The sequence below is a fragment of the Chiloscyllium plagiosum genome, unplaced genomic scaffold (assembly GCF_037043375.1).
Source record: "Chiloscyllium plagiosum isolate Xiang-an unplaced genomic scaffold, Cpla_swu_hap1 HiC_scaffold_22, whole genome shotgun sequence".
NCBI classification, from domain to species: Eukaryota; Metazoa; Chordata; class Chondrichthyes; order Orectolobiformes; family Hemiscylliidae; genus Chiloscyllium; species Chiloscyllium plagiosum.
The window spans coordinates 50,848,125-50,863,529 of NW_028270160.1; positions in this window are offsets into that span (position 1 = coordinate 50,848,125).

Genomic DNA, 15,405 nt, shown 5'->3' on the forward strand with positions numbered 1-15,405 from the left:
AAAAATGCCCTGTTTTTTGAAGCTGCTGCAGTTCTTTGTGATGTCTGATTTCCAGCCCCTCAAATGGACAAGTTGCTTGTTGTTACAAAGAAGACAGTAGCAGGAGTAGGCCTTTCGATCCCTCGAGCCTGCTCTGCCATTCAATATGATCATGGTGATCATTTAGATCAATACCCTAATCCTGCCTTTCTCCCATTCCCTTTGATTTCTTTAGCCACAAGAGCTGCATCTCCCTCCATCTTGGAACATGTAATGTTTTGGCCTCAGCCACTTCCTGTACTATTAAATTCCACTGGTGCACCACTCTCTGGGTAAAGAAATTTCTCCTCATCTCAGTACTAAACAGTTAGTTCCCTTATCCTTAACCTATAAGCCCTAGTTCTGAACTCCCCCAACATTAGCAACATCCTTCCAGCATCTAACCTGTCTTGGCCTGTTAGAATTGTATAGGTTTTTATGAAATTCCCCCTCATTCTTCTAAACTCCAGTGAAAACAATCCTGACTGACTCAATTTCTCCTCATATGTCAGTCCTGCCATCCCAGGAATCAATTGGTGCACTCCATCTGTAGCAAGAACATCCTTCCTCACAGACAAGGAGATCAAAGCTGCACACAATATTCCAGGTGTGGCCTCACCAATGCCCTGTATAATTGCAGCAAGACATCCTTCTTCCTGCACTCAAATCTCCTTGCTATGAAGGGCTACATACAATTTCCTACATTACCAGATACTTTCAGCGAGTGGTGCACAAGGCCACCCAGACCCAAAACGTCGATTCTCCTGCTCCTCAGATGCTGTCTGACCTGCTGTGCTTTTCCAGCACCACACTCTCGATCTCCAGCATCTGCAGACCTCACTTTCTCCCTGTTATTGAACATTCCACTCTCTCAATTCATAGCCATTCAAATAATAATTCTATTATTATTTTTGATGATTACACATTTATCCAAACCATGCATTTACTCACTCAGCCTTTCTGGGTAATCCAAGATGGATGACGGGAAAAATTTCTGGCTGTAAGAGCTGTTCCTTTTTTTGAGGTACTTTAGGTGTTGGAGGTGATTTCCTCAAATTCCAAGAGCAGCAATAACTGTTTTATATGCTGTTGCATTGTTTTGGAACTTTGGAAAAAAAAAAGTTAAAACAACAGCTGCTTTAAAAGGGAGAAGAGCAGACAAAGGAAGCACATGGTGAGGACAGTGCAGGAGAGAGAGAGAGAACCTGCACAGTTACCACATTTGCTGTTTGAATTCGTGTATCGCTGGACATCGGAGTGCTTCTGGGAAAATTAACAAACAGTGAAATTCAAAACTAATCTTGGAGGAACTGTTAGGCGAAGTTCACGTCACAGAATCAGATAAGTTAATTGTTGTTTTAAGTCTGTCCAAGAGAAAGGCTGCAGTAGTGAGTATAGTGGATTCTTACTTGATTATATGTTTTTCGAGATAAGTCTCTTGATTAAACTTGAAATATAAGCCAAAGCTATTAATTTAACCTAGGGCAGTGTTTTGTAGAGGAATAAGACGGTGTTATTTTCTGGGTCTGTAGATTGTGAAGGAGCAAAAATGGCCTTTGCAGTGATATGTACTTCTTGTCAGATGTGGGAGTTTAAAGGGAGTTTAAGGGTTACTGCGGATTATATCTGCCATAAATGCTGTTGGATGCGAATCTTATCAGATCGAGTGGATCGGTTGGAGAGACAGATAGAAGTGATGAGGAATTTGCAACAGCAACAGTATGTGATGGATGGCAGTTATAGGAAGGGGGTAAAGTCTCAGATACAGTCACATAGATGGGTTAACTCCAGGAAGGGTAAGAGAGGTCGGCACCTAGGGCAGGAGTCTTTTGTGGATATACCCATTTCAAACAGGTATGCTGCTTTGGAAAATGTAGGGGTGATGGATTCTCAGGGGAATGTAGCACGAACAGCCAAGTTTCTGGTATTGAGACTGGCTCGAATGCAACGAGGGGTATGTCAGCTTCCAAGAGATCACTTGTGTTTGGGGATTCTGTAGTCCGAGGTACAGACAGACGTTTCTGTGGCCATCAGAGAAAAAGCAGAATGGTGTGTAGTTTCCCTGGTGCCAGGATCAAGGATGTCTCAGAGAGGGTGCAGAATGTTCTCACGGGGGAGAGGGGCCAGCAGGGGCTCATTGTCCACATTGGAACCAATGACATTGGAAAGGAAAAGGTTGAGACTCTGAAGGGAGATTACAGAGAGTTAGGTAGAAATTTAAAAAGGAGGTCCTCAAGGGTAGTAATATCTGGATTACTTCCAGTGCTACGAGCTAGTGAGGGCAGGAATAGAAGGATAGAGCAGATGAATGCATGGCTGAGGAGCTGGTGTATGGGAGAAGGATTCACATTTTTGGATCATCGGAATCTCTTTTGGGGTAGAAGGGGGGTGGGGGGGTGGTGGGACCCAGGGAGATAGTGAGGAAAGATATCGATCTGAGACGGGTACAGCTGAGAATAGAAATGCGTCAAACAGTCAGGGCAGTCAGCGACAAGGTAGGACTAATAAATTAAACTGCATTTATTTCAATGTAAGGGGCCTAACAGGGAAGGCAGATGAACTCAGGGCATGGTTAGGAACATGAGACAAGGATATCATAGCAAGTATGGAAACATGGCTCAGGGATGGGCAGGACTGGCAGCTTAATGTTCCAGGATACAAATGCTACAGGAAGGATAGAAAGGGAGGCAAGAGAGGAGGGGGAGTGGCATTTTTGATAAGGGATAGCATTACAACTGTGCTGAGGGAGGATATTCCTGGAAACACATCCAGGGAAGTTATTAAGATGGAACTGGGAAATAAGAAAGGGATGATCACCTTATTGGGATTGTATTATAGACCCCCCAATAGTCAGGAGGAAATTGAGAAACAAACTTGTAAGGAGATCTCAGCTATCTGTAAGAATAGTAGGGTAGTTATGGTAGGGGATTTTAACTTTCCAAACATCGACTGGGACTGCCATAGTGTTAAAGGTTTAGATGGAGAGGAATTTCTTAAGTGTGTACAAGACAATTTTCTGATTCAGTATGTGGATGTACCTACTAGAGAAGGTGCAAAACATGACCTACTCTTGGGAAATAAGGCAGGGCAGGTGATTGAGGTGTCAGTGGGGGAGCACTTTGGGGCCAGCGACCATAATTCTAATCGTTTTAAAATAGTGATGGAAAAGGATAGACCAGATCTAAAAGTTGAAGTTCTAAATTGGAGAAAGGCCAATTTTGACAGTATTAGGCAAGGACTTTCGAAAGCTGATTGGAGGCTGATGTTAGCAGGTAAAGGGACGGCTGGAAAATGGGAAGCCTTCAGAAATGAGATAACAAGAATCCAGAGAAAGTATATTCCTGTCAAGGTGAAAGGGAAGGCTGGTAGGTATAGGGAATGCTGGATGACTAAAGAAATTGAGGGTTTGGTTAAGAAAAAGAAGGAAGCATATGTCAGGTACAGACAGGATAGATCGAGTGAATCCTTAGAAGAGTATAAAGAAAGTAAGAGTGTACGTAAGAGGGAAATCAGGAGGGCAAAATGGGGACATGAGATAGCTTTGGCAAATAGAATTAAGGAGAATCCAAAGGGTCTTTGCAAATATATGTAGGACAAAAGGGTAACTAGGGAGAAAATAGGTCTCCTCAAAGATCAGCAAGGCGGCCTTTGTGTGGAGCCACAAAAAATGGGGGAGATACTAAATGAATATTTTGCATCACTATTTACTGTGGAAAAGGATATGGAAGATATAGACTGTAGGGAAATAGATGGTGACATCTTGCAAAATGTTCAGATTACAGAGGAGGAAGTGCTGGATGTCTTGAAACGGTTAAAAGTGGATAAATCCCCAGGACCTGATCAGGTGTACCCGAGAACTCTGTGGGAAGCTAGAGAAGTGATTGCTGGGCCTCTTGCTGAGATATTTGTATCATCGATAGTCACAGGTGAGGTTTTGGAAGACTGGAGGTTGGCAAACGTGATGCCACTGTTTGAGAAGGGCGGTAAAGACAAGCCAGGGAACTATAGACCAGTGAGCCTGACCATGGTGGTGGGCAAGCTGTTGGAGGGAATCATGTGGGACAGGATGTGCATGTATTTGGAAAGGCAAGGACTGATTCGGGATAGTCAACATGGCTTTGTGCTTGGGAAATTATGTCTCACAAACTTGATTGAGTTTTTTGAAGAAGTAACAAAGAAGATTGATGAGGGCAGAGCAGTAGATGTGATCTATATGGACTTCAGTAAGGCATTCGACAAGGTTCCCCATGGGAGACTGATCAGCAAGCTTAGATCTCATGGAATACAGGGAGAAATAGCCATTTGGATACAGAACTGGCTCAAAGGTAGAAGACAGAGGGTGGTGGTGGAGGGTTGTTTTTCTGACTGGAGGCCTGTGACCAGTGGAGTGCCACAAGGATCGGTGCTGGGCCCTCTACTTTTTGTCATTTACATAAATGATTTGGATGTGAACATAAGAGGTACAGTTAGTAAGTCTGCAGATGACACCAAAATTGGAGGTGTAGTGGACAGCGAAGAGGGCTACCTCAGATTACAATGGGATCTTGACCAGATGGGCCAATGGGCTAAGAAGTGGCAGATGGAGTTTAATTCAGTTAAATGTGAGGTGCTGCATTTTGGGAAAGTAAATCTTAGCAGGACCTCTACACTTAATGGTAAGGTCCTAGGGAGTGTTGCTGAACAAAGAGACCTTGGAGTGCAGGTTCATAGCTCCTTAAAAGTGGAATCGCAAGTAGATAGGATAGTGAAGAAGGTGTTTGGTATGCTTTCCTTTATTGGTCAGAGTATTGAGTACAGGAGTTGGGAGGTCATGTTGAGGCTGTACAGGACATTGGTTAGGCCACTGTTGGAATATTGCGTGCAATTCTGGTCTCCTTCCTATCGGAAAGATGTTGTGAAACTTGAAAGGGTTCAGAAAAGATTTACAAGGATGTTGCCAGGGTTGGAGGATCTGAGCTACAGGGAGAGGCTGAACAGGCTGGGGCTGCTTTCCCCGGAGCGTCAGAGGCTGAGGGGTGACCTTATAAAGGTTTACAAAATTATGAGGGGCATGGATAGGATAAATAGACAAAGTCTTTTCCCTGGGGTTGGGGAGTCCAGAACTAGAGGTCATAGGTTTAGGGTGAGAGGGGCAAGATATAAAAGAGACTTAAGGGGCAACTTTTTCACGCAGAGGGTGGTACGTGTATGGAATGAGCTGCCAGAGGATGTGGTGGAGGCTGGTACAACTGCAACATTTAAGAGGCATTTGGATGGGTATATGAATAGGAAGGGTTTGGAGGGATATGGACCGGGTGCTGGCAGGTGGGACTAGATTGGGTTGGGATATCTGGTCGGCATGGACGGGTTGGACTGAAGAGTTTGTTTCCATGCTGTACATCTCTATAACTCTGAATCATACTGCAACATCTTTGCATTCTCCTCACTGCTCATTTAGTTCCCCCATCTAAGTCATTAAGATATATTGTGAATAGCTGGGGTCCTAGTACTGTTCCCTGCAGTACCCCATTAGTCACTACCTGCCATTCAGAAAACAACCTGCCTCTGCCTACTCTTTGTTTCATGCCTGCTAACCAATTCTCGATCTAGCTCCAATCTCTTTTATTTAATTTATACATTAATTGCTAGTCCAAATAAACCACATCCACTGGGTCCCTCTGATCAACACTGTTAGTTACATCCTTGAAGAATTCCAGTAGACTTGTCAAGCATGATTTTCCTTTTATAAATCCATGCTATGTATGATTCTACCATTACTTTTTAAGCACTCTGCTATAAAATCCTTGACAACAGACTCTAGCATCTTCCTCACTACCAATGTCAGATTCACTGATCTATAATTCCCTACTTTCTCTCTCCCTCCCTTTAACATTGTGGGGTTACATTAGTTACCCTCTAACCTGTAGAAACTGTTTCCGAGTGTAAAGAATCTTAGATCATGACCACCAATGCAACTGTTATTTCTAGGACCACTTCCTTAGGTAGTCTGGACTGTAGATTACCCTGAGGATTAATCAACATTCAATCCCGTCAATTTATTCAACACAATTTCTCTACGATGACAGATTTATTCAGTTCATCTCTCTCACTAAACACTGTGTTCCCCATCATTTCTGGTATATTTAATTGTATCATCCTTTGTGAAGACAGAATTATAGAATCCCTACAGTGTGGAAACAGACCATTTGGTCCAAGTCCCCACTGACCCTCCAAAGAGTAACCCACCCTGACGCATTCCCCTACCCTGTTACTCTACATTTCCCCCTGACTAATGCACCTAACCTACACATCACTGAACACTATGGGTAATTTAGCTTGGCCAATTCACCTAACCTGCACATCTTTGGATTGTGGGATGAAACCTGAGCACCTGGAGAAAACCCACGCAGACACGGGGAGAATGTGCAAACTCCACGCAGACAGTCGCCTGAGGCTGGAATCGAACTTGGGTCCCTGGCACTGTAAGGCAGCAGTGCTAACTACTGAGCCACTGTGCTGCCCAAAAATGACTGCATTCAACATGTTATGTTCAACTTAAACACAGCTCAGCCAAGTTTCAGTATAACGAGCTACCAGCACAGGTGGCAGCGAAGTGAAATATAAATTTAGTTTGTCAGCAATTTCTTTGTTCACCATTGTAAATCCCCCCATTTTCTGTCTGTCAGCGGCCTGCATTTGTTTTCACCAATCTTTTTCCCTTTATATATCCATAGAAACTTTTACAATTAGCTTTTATGTTCCCCACAAGCTTACACTTATTCTCTATTTTCCACTTCTTAACCAATCCATTGTCTTCCTAAACTATTCTCAAACGTCAGGTCTTTAGTTTTATCTTGTCAATTTTTAGCCTCTTTTCTGTATGTAATACTATCCCTTGTAAGTCACTGTTCTCTTTGTACTCTTGCACCAGGCAGGATTAAACAATTTTACTCACTCACCCACTTGCTCTTTGAATGTTTGCCATTGCCTATCCACTGTCATTCCTTTCAGTAACATTTCTCAATCTATTATAGCCAATTCATGTCTCATGTCATCACAGTTTCCCTTATTAAGATTCAGGAACCCTTGTCTCCGAATCAACTACCTCACTCTCCACCTTGACAATGAATTCAATCATATTATGGTCACTCATCAAAACTACATTACCAATTGTTCTCTTCTCATTGCTTTATACCCAGGGTGAATTTAGTTTGTTGGCCATTTCTTTATTCTCTGTTATATAATCCCCTATCTCTGACTGTAAGGGACCTACATTAGTTTTCAACAGTCTCAAGGTATTTAGAGCTTGAGTAGTAGCTCAATGGGACTGAAAACTTCTTGGGTATCACAAATCTGGACATGGTCATCCTGGAGCTTGAGGAAGTGCAGGCAGAGAGGGAATCGGTCACTGCCAGATAGATAGAGGGGGAATTCCTCATGAACATCTCACTCTCAAACCATTCTTGGATAATAGTGAGAGTAATGGTTCCTTGTGAAGACCAGCCAAAGCCAAGATGACGACATTGTGGTTGGTCCCGCTGGTTGGTGGTGGGAGGAAGAGATGTGGAAGGGTAGTAGGGATAAGGGATTTGTTATGAGGAGAGTGTGGTTTAGATGTAACTCCAGTATGGGATGGTGTCACCCAGGTGCCAGGGTCAAGGATAGCATGGAATGGCTGCAGACCGTTCTTAAAAGGGAGGGTGAACAACTGAAGCTCGTGGTCCTTTTTGGACCAATGACATTGGAAGGAAGAGGAATGAGGTCCTGCAAGCAGTTTTTATTGAGTTAGGTCAGAAATTGAAAAGCAGGATTTCAAAGGCAATAATCTCTGGTTTGCTTTGAGTACCACACAGTAATGATAATAGGGATAGAAGGATGGAACAGATGAATGTGTGGCTGGAGAGATAGTGCAGGAGGGACGGCTTCAGATTTCTAAAATAGTGAGACCGTTTCTGAATGAGATGGGATCTGTGCAAGTTGGATGTGTTACATTTGGGCAGGAATGGAATCAACGTCCTCACAGGGAAGTTTCTATTGGGGTTGGTGTAGATTGAAGCTATTTTAGCCGGGAAATGGGATTGTGACAAACAGTTCAGAGGGGAGAGAAGCTGAGAAGAAATTCGAAGTCAAAATGCTAAGCGGGTGAATCTGGAAGGCATAGGCTAGATAAGAAATAAGTGAATTTTGCAGGACTAGATGGAATGTATTTTAATGCTTGAAGAGTAAAAGAGATGATCTGAGGATGCAGACAGATACATGGGAGTATGGTATCACTGCTATGACCAAGAATTGGCTGAAAGATGAGTGGGATTGGCAACTCAGAATTCCCTAGTTACAGGGTATTAGATAAGATAGAGAGGCCTTAATGTGGAGGTGCTGGTGTTGGACTGGGGTAGACAAAGCTAGAAGTCCCACGACTCCAGGTTATAGTCCAACAGGTTTACTTGAAATCACAAGCTTTCAGAATGACTTCAGCCAACGAAGGAGCTGTGCTCCGAATGCATGTGATTTCAAATAAACTGATGGATTATAACCTGGTGTCATGTGACAGGGAGGAGGATAGAAGAAAAGGGGCTGGGCTGCTTTGTTGGTCAATTCTAGCCATCAGGAGGGCTAATATCTTGGAAGGATTAGAGAATGGGTAATAAAAAAATTTAAAAAACACTAAAGGGCAAAAAATGTTGTTGAGTATGTACTATAGGTCCACAAACAGCCAGAGAGAGACAGGCAGAGAGAGAGAGAGCATCAACAGCTGAGTGAAGGATAAGAAAGATTTAGAAAGCCCTGGGCCAAATGCAAGCAAATGGGATTAGTCCAGTTTAAGAAAGCTGGTCAGCATGCATGAGTTGGGCCGAAGAGTCTGTTTCTCTAAGTCATAGAGTCATAGAGATGTAAAGCATGGAAACAGACCCTTTGGTCCAACTCGTTCATCCCAACCAGACATCCCAACCCAATCCAGTCCCATTTGTCAGCACTTGGCCCATATTCCCTCTAAACCATTCCTATTCATATACCCATCCAGATGTCTTTTAAATAATACAATTGTACTAGCTTCCACCACTTCCTCTGGCAGCTCATTCCATATATGTACCACACTTTGTGTGAAAACGTTGCCCCTTAGGTCCCTTTTACATCTTTCGCCTCTCATCCTAAACCCTATGCCCTATAGTTCTGGACTCCCCCACCCAAGGGAAAAGACTTTGTCAATTTATCCTATCCATGCCCCTCATGATTTTATATACCCTCAGCCTCTGACGCTCCAGAAAAAGCAGCCCCAGGCTATTCAGCCTCTCCCTATAGCTCAAATCCTCTAACCCTGGCAACATCTTTATAAATTTTTTCTTAACCCTTTCAAGTTTCACAACATCCTTCCGAAAGGGAGGAGATAGGAATTACCCACAATATTCCAACAGTGGCCTAACCAACATCCTGTACAGCCGCAACTTGACCTCCCAACTCCTATACCCTATGCTCTGACCAATAAAGGAAAGCATACCAAACAACTTCTTCACTATCCTATCTACCTGCTACTCTACTTTCAAGGAGCTATGAACCTGTACTCCAAGGTCTCTGTGTTCAGCAACACTCCCCAGGACCTTTTCGTTAAGTGTATAAGTCCTGCTAAGATTTGCTTTCTCAAAATGCAGCACCTTGCATTTATCTAAATTAAACTCCATCTGCCACTCCTCAGCCCATTGACCCATTTGATCAACATCCCATTGTACTCCGAGGTAACCTTCTTCGCTTCCCACTACACCTCCAAGTTTGATGTCATCTGCAAACTTACTAACTATATCTCCAATGTTCATATCCAAATCATTTATATAAATGATGAAAAGTAGTGGACCCAGCACTGACCCTTGTGGCACTCCACCGATCACAGGCGTCCAGTCTGAAAAACAACCTTCGACCACCACCCTCTGTCTTCTACCTTTGAGCCAGTTCTGTGTCCAAATGGCTAGTTCTCCCTGTATTCCATGAGATCTAACCTTGCTAACCAGTGTCCCATGGGGAACCTTGTTGAACGCCTTACTGAAGATCATGTCAACTGCTCTGCCCTCATCAGTCCTCTTTGTTACTTGTTCAAAAAATTCAATCAAGTTTGTGAGACATGATTTCCCATGCACAAAGCCATGTTGACTATCCCGAATCAGTCCCTGCCTATCCAAATACATGTAAATCCTATCCCCCAGGATTCCCTCCAACAGCTTGTCCACCATTGACATCAGGCTCACCATTCTACAGTTCCCTGGCGTGTCTTTACCACCTTTTTAAAATAATAGTATCAAGTTGGCCAACCAGTTCTGGCACCTCACCTCTGACTATCGATGATACAAATGTCTCATCAAGGGGCCCAGCAATCCCTTCTCTAGCTTCCCACAGAGTTCTCAGGTACACCTGATCAGATCCTGGGGATTTATCCACCTTTATGCGTTTCAAGACATCCAGCACTTCCTCCTCTGTAATATGGGCATTTTTCATGATGTCACCACCTATTTCCCTACATTCTATATCTTTTATGTCCTTCTCTCCAGTTATCCAGCAATCCCTATGCCTACCAGCCTTTCCTTTCACCCTAACAGGAATATACTGTCTCTGGACTCATTATCTCATTTCTGAAGGCTTCCCATTTTCCAGATGTCCTTACCTGCAAACATCTGCACCCAATCAGCTTTTGAAAGTTCTTGCCTAATACCGTCAAAACTTGCCTTCCTCCAATTTAGAACTTGTAAGAATAAATGTCAGTAATAAAAATTTTACCTAGTTTATATTAACTGAGACAGTTTTAATGTGCAAAGTGGGGAAGCAATAAAATTGTCAAGTTGTAACCAGTAGAACTTCCTTAGCCAGTACATAGAAATGTGGGCCCAGTTCTGGATCTAAATTTGGAAATGAACCCGGGAAAGTGGAATGGTATTCAGAAAGGGAATATTTGGTGATAATGACCGTAACTCAATTAGATTTAGGATAGTTATGGAAAAGAATGTGGATGGTCTGGGAATAAAACTTCCAAACTGGAGAAAGGCTAATTTTCTAAAACAGGTCACAATATGGCCCCAATGGACTTGGAGCTACTTGCAAATAAAACTCCCAGAGCAGTTGGGAGCATTCAAGGAGTGAGTAGTGAGAGTATAGAGCAAAAATGTTTCTGTTAAAGACAAACTTAGGACCAAGATTAGAGAACTTTCAATATCAAGAGACATAGAGGTTAGCATTTAATAAAAGAGAGAAGATTATGGCAAATGTCAAGGGCTCAATACTGCAGAGTCCCTAGCGGAGTATAAAAGGCACATGAGGGAGTTTAAAGTGGGGGACCTAAAAGAGTGCATGAGAAAGCATTGGCAAGTAGAATATAGGAGTATCTAAAGGGTTTTCTAAAATATATGAAAGGCAAGAGAATAGATAGGGAGCATAGAAGTAGTCTTTGTGTGGACTTGAAAGATATGGGCACAGTCCTTAATTAATACTTTACATTGATCTTCACAATGGAAAAGGACAACACTGGCATAGACATCAAGGTGGAACACTGAAATATTAGAATAAATTTACAAACAGAAATTAGAAACAAAGAGATTTAACAGCCTTAAGAGTGGATAAATTCACAGGCTCACATTAGATGTATTGCAGGAGGGAAGAGATGAGATATCAGGGGTCTGGCAGTAATTTCCAAATCTTTGGCCACAGGTGACCTGCCAGAGGATTGGAGGCTGCTAACATTGTCCCATGATTAAAAATGGACAGAAGTAATAAGCCAGGAAATTACAGACCTGTCAGTACTGATTAAAAATCTGTCCATCTCAGCCTTGAATATACTTATAATAGGGAAATTATTTGCAAGAATTCTGATGACAGAATATGATCTGCACTTGCAAAACCACAGATTAATCAGGTGTTAATAGCATGGAGCTGTTAAGGAAAGGTTGTGTTTGACAAATTTGGTGAAATCTTTGAGGACTGTTGATGAAGGTAATCCATTTTCTGTGATCTACTTGCACTTTAGACCATAAAGTGGGTAAGATCAAGAAAGTTAGGGCCCATGAGATGCAATATTTGCTGAGAAGCCAGAAGCAGAGGATGATGCTGGACCAATGTTTCTGTGACTGGAACTCTGTTTCCAGAGGGTTCGGCAGGGACCATTATGTGATGTTCATTATTGATTTGGACTTAAATGTAGGGGTTACGATCAAGAAGTTCACAAATGACATGAAAATTGATAGGGTTAGGGATAGTGAGGAGGATAGCTATAAATTGCAGGAGGATATCAACAAGCTGGTCACTTGGGCAGAGTGGTGGCAAATGGAATTCAACCTGGAAAAGTGTGAGGTAATGCACATGGAAAGGTCTTACAAAGCAAGGGACTACACTATGAATGGTAGGACCCTGAAAAGTACTGAAGATCAGAGAGACCTTGATGTTCATATCCACAGATCCATTTAGGGAGCAGGACAGGTAGATAAGCTGATTTGGAAGACATATAGGATGCTTGCCTTTATTAAATGAGTTATAGAGTACAAGAGCAAGGAGATTATGCTGGACCTGCATAAAATATTGGTTAGATTGCAATTGGAGTACTATATGCATTTCTGATCATTGTACTGTAGGAAGGATGTGATTGAACTAGAGAGTATGCAGAGGAGATGTATTAGGATGCTTCTTCGGCTGGAGTGTCTATGCTTGAGGGAAGATGAGAATAGACTCAAGTTGTTCTCCCTCAGCAGAGAAGGTTAAGAGAAAACCTGATAGGGGAATGTCAGATTATAAGGGACATTTGGGATGGACAGGGGGCACATTTTCAATTTGTAGAGAGACAAAAGCAAGGGTCATAAGATTTAAAATAGAACGTAGAAGAGTAGAGTTGAAAGATTTTGTTCATGTAGAGTGTGTTGGGAGTGTGAAACTCACTTGCTGAAGTGGTAGTTGAGTCAAAAACTACTTAGAGGATTTAAGCAATAGTTCAATATTCATTTGTATTGCCGTAGCCTTTAAAGTTTTTGGCCAAGACCTGGAAAATGGGATTAATGTAGTCAAATCTCATTGACTGGCATGGACACAGTGGGCTGAATGGCTACTGTCTGTGCTGTAAACATTCCACAGGTCTATGAATCATCTATGTTTCAATGAAATAACTTCACACTCTTATAAATGCAAGATAGATTAAATTGGGTCTATACTATCTCATTATAGAGAGGCCCCTCATGCCAAATCTAATAACTTTCACTGTACCATCTCTAATGTCAATATTTATTTTTCAAAATATTATTGGGATATACTAAACCACTGAGTAAGAAAATTCTTGTTGGGGAATATTCTTCTTGGCAAGAGAACAATAACTAATTTAGAATGGAAATTGTTGAGATTATTGGACTACAAAGATAAATACTTAATCTTCCAAATGTAGTTTCCAGCATTCGCAAATGAATCAAACTATTAGCTCAACTGATAATTTTAAATTAGCTTCCAATGAAATTCGTGGCACAATCAGGAATAATTAGGAAATATTATCCAATAGCAGAACGTTTTTTATTTTGGATATCTTCCGAGATTTCCAGTCACAGGCTGGTTCAGTATAGTTACCCATTGTGGAGTTAAAGGAAAACATTCTTTGATAAAACCTAGCAGTCATTGGGATGCAAGGCCCCCATTCTGGCATCACACTGACACTGAAACATATTCATACAAAGGAATGTTCTTTGTAGGCAAGAGGAATTTGCCCAATGCATTATTTTGGTTTTCATTGACAAAATGGTTTTTAAATTTGTTTTTGAAATCAGGCTTTTCTTTCTTTTGATCTTAAGTTACATTTTATCAAATACTAACATCATACTGCCTGTCATTAAAGAAAAGCTGATCACATAGGACAATTACTGATGCATTCCTGACAGTACCAACCTGGTCTGAGTTGAACCAGCAAACTAAGATGACAGTTAACAGTTAACAGTTTCTGTTGTATCTCCTTTGCCGACCATTGTCCAACCAATCAGCATTCTCTTCTTTTGCTAAATAAATTGATGACCCTTTCTAAGATTGGTTGATTGTGCCTCAGTCTTGATGATTACAAGATGAAAATACTTGACTTTCTGTCTCTTTTTAGCAGTGTTTAAGTTATGGGTTTCTATAGAAACCAACAAACTTATTATAACTACTAATATTTCTGGGTTTCACAGACAATGCTCAAATCTACGCCAACTGGCAATGTCCCATGTAAGTACAAATTTCAGAGCAACTGCTTTATTATTAATTCCCAATGTTGTCTCCTGGGCCTAAGTGAACCCTTTAATACCCATTCATAACTGCTTGCTATCTCAACTTACTAATGTTAACTTTTTCCTTGAATGCATAAACCCAAGTTTCCTTGCACTAAAAATTTCACACATCTTAAAAACATATTCTATTTTTCTCATTCTTATTTTCAAAATGAATATTTTTCCATTTCTCTACATCACAATCTCTAAACCTGCGTCTCTCTTTCTCCAGCCTCTTTGTGTCCTTCTCACAGCTTACATTCACAGCGAGTTTTCTATCATTGGCAAACATTGATTAATTACTTGCAGTCCTTTGTCATTAAGTCATTAATACAGCTTGTAAATAGCTACAGTCCATGACAGATCTTCATGACACTCACTAGTTACTCTGCCAAACTGAAAATTCTACGAGCAGTTTTGAGAAGATTTGTAGCTCAGGTTGAAGTTCTAAATGTAAGTTTGCTCACTCATCTGGAAGGTTCGTTTTCAGACTTTTCATCACCATACTAGGTAACATTATCAGTGAGTCTCCGGTGAAGTGCTGGTGTAAGTGACCCACTTTCTATTTATGTGTTTAGGTTTCCTTAGGGTGGTGATGTCATTTCCTGTGGTGGTGTCATTTCATGTTCTTTCTCTCAGGGGGTGGTAATAGGGGTCCAAGTCAATGTGTTTTTTGATAGGGTCTATCTCTATTTTCTGCTTTTTGTCAGTAGCCTATCTAATATATAATGCTGGTATATTGCTGCCAACTCAATGAGTCCTTATTTTGCATCTTAACCTTTTATATGGCATCTTATCAAATGCCTTTTGGAATTGCAAGTAGAGTACAGCTGCCAGTTCACCATATAGCCCTATAAGCTTCCCTTTTGAAAAATCATGTTGAACTTGTTTAATTATATTATGACTATATAAGCGCATTGGGTTTTCTTACTAGATTTTAGAATTTCCCTGATACCTAATTATAGGCTAACTGGTCTGCTGTTCCACAGATTTTCTCTCCCTCCTTTCTAGATGGTAGCTTTTATATAAAATGTTTGATCTAAAACTGGTCTTTGAAATCCTGGGAAGATTTTGAAAGTATGGGGTTTTCACTAAGGGTTTTGGTTTCCTATTCTGTACTGTATTTCTCAAGGAGAATTCAGTGCTTTTCATCAGAATTGGTTTT